This window comes from Saccopteryx leptura, chromosome 9 (assembly GCF_036850995.1).
Source record: "Saccopteryx leptura isolate mSacLep1 chromosome 9, mSacLep1_pri_phased_curated, whole genome shotgun sequence".
Lineage (NCBI taxonomy): Eukaryota > Metazoa > Chordata > Mammalia > Chiroptera > Emballonuridae > Saccopteryx > Saccopteryx leptura.
This window is the reverse complement of record NC_089511.1, coordinates 33,557,616-33,563,615: the sequence shown is the minus strand read 5'-3', so window position 1 is coordinate 33,563,615 and position 6,000 is coordinate 33,557,616.

The following is a 6,000-nucleotide window of genomic DNA, read 5'->3' as shown; positions in this document are numbered from 1 at the left end:
CCAACAGAGGGTAGACACTCAGATAACTTTATTAGAGGAAAAGAAAATTGATTAAAAGCCGGCGGAGCATGCGGGACTAGTAGCTCCAAAGACACGTGCTCCCCAAAGTTGATTTTCTTATAGGTTATATACCTTTTACAGAATACAGGTTCTCATGCAAGGGGCTCGTGATCCCTTTATCTAGAGTGCAGTGGTCGGCAAACTCATTAGTCAACAGAGCCAAATATCAATAGTACAATGATTGAAAAATTTTTGAGAGCCAAATTTTTTAAACTTAAACTATATAGGAAGGTACATTCCTTATCGAGGTAGCGCCCGCACGTGGTATTTTGTGGAAGAGCCACACTCAAGGGGCCAAAGAGCCACATGTGGCTCGTGAGCCTCGGTTTGCCAACCACTAGTCTGGAGAATACGTCACTCTCATGACTCCAGGATGGGAGGGTGAGTCAGAGCATAAGTGTTGGAATACTTTTTTCCTTCATTCTTTTTTATTTAGATTTTATTTATTCATTTTTAGAGAGAGAGGGGAAAGAGATAGAACAGGGGGGAGGAGCAGGAAGCACCAATTCCCACCTGTACCTTGACCAGGCAAGCCCAGGGTTTCGAACTGGTACCTCAGTGTTCCAGGTCCATGCTTTATCCACTGTGCCACCACAGGTCAGGCAGAATTTTTTAAATTAAGGTATATAAACATTGTCTCTTAAAAGCTTTTAAGAAAAAAAAGAGGAAGGGGTTTTCAGATAAGTTCTATCTTCTTTGCTCTGTGTAGCAAGTGGCCCCAGGCACCCTTTCAGAGAACTATAGGAAGTAGTTAATCCATAATTGGTTGACTCAGCTACCCCTGCAGGCTCCCTTCCCTTGCATTTTTCTTGTGTCTTCCTCCTCAGGGTTAAGGGGCCTGACTTTTCCTTCCTTAATTAAGGAATATTGCAAAAGTACAAATAATAAGATGTCTTGAAAATGACTCCCAGCATCATTACATCAAAAGGCCTGTGAGAGCGGACCAGTTTTCCTTTGTGTGACTTAAAAATGTAGTCGTTAAACTAGTGGTTAAATCATGAGCTTTTTTTTTTTTTTTTTTTTACTAATGTTGTAATCCTTTTAAAGTACAAAATTAGTCAATTTTCAATGTAGGCTGAGCACTCCCACCCCCTCTGACAGGAAGACGTCCCAGGCGGAGATCAATCTAGCGGATTTATGAGCACCCTAAGCAGATGCCAGGGAAGGGTTCTGACCTCCCAGCCTGGTGAATTGTGCTGAGATTGCACTGGGGGATGTACTGTTATTGGGCCCAGAGAAAGGGGGAGAGGGAAAACCCTGACACAAGGCCCAGCCTTTAGGGGGAGGCTGGGGGCACACCAGCTGTCAGGGAGGGACCTGCTTGAGCGTCCTGGGCGGGGAAGGCAGCCCTCCCAGGGCTCTAATAAGCCCTCAGGGGCCTTAAAACCTGGCTCCTGCTTGGAAATTTTTCTGAAAGGCTCTTGACAATAGTCATTAGGCCCCAAGGTCTGCAGTCACAGTAAGTTAGGATCTCTGATTTCATTTCTGTGTGGGAAGGCTTTAGCCCTGAGTCTCCATAGAGCCCTTCAGCCTTAAAGCCTCGGAGCTGAGCTGAGAAATTGTTGGGTAGCCTGGGGAAGGGGAGCAAGAACCCTCCCTTTTCTAGAGGACCTTCCATTTAAATTGAGGGCCTACTATGAGACAAGCTCACATCATTTTCCTCTATAAGGGATGCCATGTTGTGGAACCATTTTACAAGTGAAGAAATTGAGGCTCAGAGAAGCGACGCTAACTTGCCTAAAATGACAAAGCTAGGGAGTGGCAGAGCTGAGATTTGCACCCAAGTCTGTTGGCTCCAAAGTCCATGCTTCTGTCTTTTTTTCTTCCTCTCTCCCCTTTTCCCTCTCTTCCATCCATTCTTCTCTTCCTCCACCCCTTGCTCCCCTGCCGCCTTCTTTTCTCTCTCTTTCCCACTCCCCCTCTTTCCCACTCTCCCTCTTTCCCACCCCTTTCTCTCTCTCTTTCCTCTTCCTTTCCTCCCTCCGTCCATAATAAGGAGGAGGCATGTGCAGCTCCCAGGGCCCCAGCCCTGGCCTCCAGCTCTCTCTGCCCCTCAGATGGCTTTTCCACGGCCCTGCTCCCTTCCTTTCTCTATTTCTAGCATCTAGAAGAACACCTGGGCCGTAGTCGGTGCTCAGTAAATGCGGCTACTGTCCTGGCCCTAAAATAGTGGCAGTGTGACAAGGCCTGTGAGGGTATGTGGGAAATTTTTCAAAACTTGCATTGATTAGGCTTTGTGACATAAAAACTGGGGAAACTGAGATGGGCTGTGTTTAGATTTCTCCCAAGGCCAAACTGGTGACTTCAGCAGTTATTTGTACTGAAGTAAAAAGAATCTTTAATAAACCTGGAAAGAGAGGGTGGGGGATTGGAAAGGGCACCAGGTCGGGAGGAAGATGCTGCAGATGCTTGTAATAAATGTTCCCCTTGGGGCCCCGTAGTGACAACCCACTCTTGGGGACCCTGTAGTGACAACCCTCCTCTGCATACCCCCAAGGGCTCTGGGAATCCATCTTAAAAACAGGACACAATAGCTCTTTAATTATTCATGATTTGCACTTTATTTCAGTTTTTTAAAAAAGCTAGTGCCAGAAAAAAAAAGAAAAAAGAAAAAGCTAATGCCAGAGGCCATTTTCATGGCATCCTCCTATTCCAAACTTGAAATGCTGCTCTGGGCTCTGGTTACAGTTTCCAATTTCAACCCTCCGATGACCTTTTGGCCACTTAGCCTTCGGGTGCCAGGTGTTGGCATGGCCTGTCATGGACGAGCGAGGTGTCCCCATCTGCTGGGTGAGGAACCACGCTGGGAACGGCCAGCCCACCCATCTGAGGTCACAGAGCCAGAAGCGGTAGCGCATGAAAGCTGTCTGTCTCACGTGAACTCACATTGCCTTCGCCCCGGGGGCTAATGAGAACCAACAAACCCCACTGTAAGGCCAGTAGCCACGGCCACCATCACAGCCGCCTGGCCCATGAAGGTTCGCATTTGATTTGGACAGACGGTAATGAAATAACAAAGCCAAGAACTGGTGGGCCATTATCTTTAATCCTAGCTTGCACCCAGCAGGCAAGTAATATACACACTGGGCTCCAAAACCCACTCATTCAGTGCTCACAAAGCTACTGACTTATCTGAGTTTTCCTACGATCAAAGGTTTGTACCTCACCAGCCTTATTCACCTCTGTTCCCCATCTCCTCTCTGCACAAACTGGCTTCTCCTTCAGCACTCTACCATCTTGGCTGCTTCTCCTCTCCTCCATGTGGCCTTTCTCTGCTCTCTTCTCTAATGCTAATCTCAGGAACCAAGAGAGAGCAAGCTCCCGGTCTGCCTCATCTTATAGTGTAGAAATCAAAACCTTTAATCCAATATTCAAACAAGGAAGTCTCTGATACAAAGTCACTTAGGGTGGGAAATAAGCCTTAGGGTAGAACGACCCTGCCTGCTTACAGCCTGTCTCCCACACCCAATGCAAACTATAAGCGAGCAAACCTATATATCATATTTACAAACTTATTTGACCAACACTCACCAACTAAAAAAAAGTCAGTAAGCCAATGGTGTTAGATCAACCCCAGGCAGTCACTGGAGACACGGTCCCTGGGCAGAGAACAGAGGGAGTGTTGGGACTGGTTCTGGTTCTGGTTCTGCCTCAGACAAGCTATGCGGCCCTGAGGCTGTCCCTCTGCTTCTATGGCTCTCAGTGTCCCCTAGGATTAGGTCAATCTTCCCAAAAGCTGACAAACGTGAGACTGATGATTTTTGCAGAGACTTCAGGACACAGAGAGGAACAATTGTCATGTTAATGGCTATGTATTATTGGAATGCATTAAAATATACAATAACAGAAGCTAGCCTTTCCATCAGCAGTTCTGACACCTGAGCATTCATGGCACCACCTGGAGGTCATGTCAAAATGCAGATTCCTCAGGCCTACCCTGAGCATTGAGCATTTCTGATCCAGTAGGTCTGGGTGGGGCCCAAGAATCTTCATTTCTATAGAAGCAAGATCTCAGGTGGTGCTGATGCTGTAGGTCCAAGGACTGCACTTTAAGAACAACTTACTAACATAATACTTCCAGGTGCTCTGTGCTCAATGATGTACTGGAGAAAGCTATTACTACTGACTTATGTAGCATGCACCAGGTATGAGAACAGACGTCGGAGACTTTCAGGAGTATAGATGTTTCTTTTTTTTTCTTTTTCTTTTTTTTTTTCCTGAAGCTGGAAATGGAGAGAGACAGTCAGACAGACTCCCGCATGCGCCCGACCGGGATCCACCCGGCACGCCCATCAGGGGTGACGCTCTGCCCACCAGGGGGTGCGATGCTCTGCCCCTCCGGGGCGTCGCTCTGCCGTGACCAGAGCCACTCTAGCGCCTGGGGCAGAGGCCAAGGAGTCATCCCCAGCGCCCGGGCCATCTTTGCTCCAATGGAGCCTCAGCTGCGGGAGGGGAAGAGAGAGACAGAGAGGAAGGAGGGGGTGGGGGGTGGAGAAGCAAATGGGCGCTTCTCCTATGTGCCCTGGCCGGGAATCGAACCCGGGTCCCCTGCACGCCAGGCTGACGCTCTACCACTGAGCCAACCAGCCAGGGCCTATAGATGTTTCTTTATTGGCCAGTTTAACCTGCGCAGGGGCGAATTCCCCGGTGTCCGGAGACACCATACCCACAAGGAGCTACAAACGGGAATCGCGCGTGGCGCTTACAGCTAGGTCCTTATATATCCTAAGTAAGCAAGCATTATACAGAAGCAGATGTGGCAGTTACCTATTCGCTAAGGGGGGCTCACACAGCATAGCAACAGGGGCTGGGTCTAGCTCATTGGCGAATTTCAAACATAAACTTCTGATAAGGGTCTCTAACCAATGGAATATAAACGTTTGTATTCCTTTGTTCTCAGCCTTACAGGGTCCCTATCATTACCTCCCTGTCTCTGCTCCTACACTCTGGCAATCCCAGCACACTTTCCTGAATCTAACATTTTGATCTTCTCTTGGTCCTTACAACTTACAGTAGCCAACTGGACTCATTTCTTCCCAGTTCCACATTTGGTGACTTTGCATTGGTAGCTGAGACCAACCCTAATAGCAGTATTCACACCAGGGAAACTGGATATCAGCAAATACTGTAAATCAGAGCTCACCTCAGAACCAGTTGTTAAAACAGCCTAGAGCTGTTCTAAGCACTTCACGTATACAAACTCATTTATTTCTTTCAATCACGCTATGTAGTACATGCTATTGTTATTCACCTTCTACAGATGTGGAAATGGAGGCCTAGGAAATATAACTTGCCCAAAGTCACATAGCTGTAGAGGGCCCAGGCTTTCCACCTCGACATTGTGGATCCACTCCTTGTGCTGTGAATCACTGGTCTACACATAGCTCATCCAAACTCCAATTTCATAAATATTGCCTAGGGCAAGGCTGAGAAGAGAAAAGCCACTGTAGATTGCTTTTAAAATATGAACTAGCCTGACCAGGCGGTGGCACAGTGGATAGAGCGTTGGACTGGGATGCCAAGGACCCAGTTTTGAGACCCCGAGGTCGCCAGCTTGAGTGCGGGCTCATCTGGTTTGAGCAAAGCTCACCAGCTTGGACCCAAGGTCGCTGGCTCGAGCAAGGGGTTACTCAGTCTGCTGTAGCCCCCAGGTCAAGGCACATGAGAAAGCAATCAATGAACACTAAGGTGTCGCAACTAATGATTGATGCTTCTCATCTCTCTCCATTCCTGTCCCTATCTGTCCCTCTCTCTGACTCTCTGTCTCTGTAAAAAAATTAAAAACAAACAAACAAAAAAACAAAAAAATAATATGAACTAAATAATAGTGCTGCTGTGTGGCGGACAACAGAGTTAGCTCAGATGGCAGATGGGCTGTCTTGGATTTATTTATAAGAGAAGAGAGTGCATTCCTTGGGAGAAGAGGTCCCAAAGCACTCC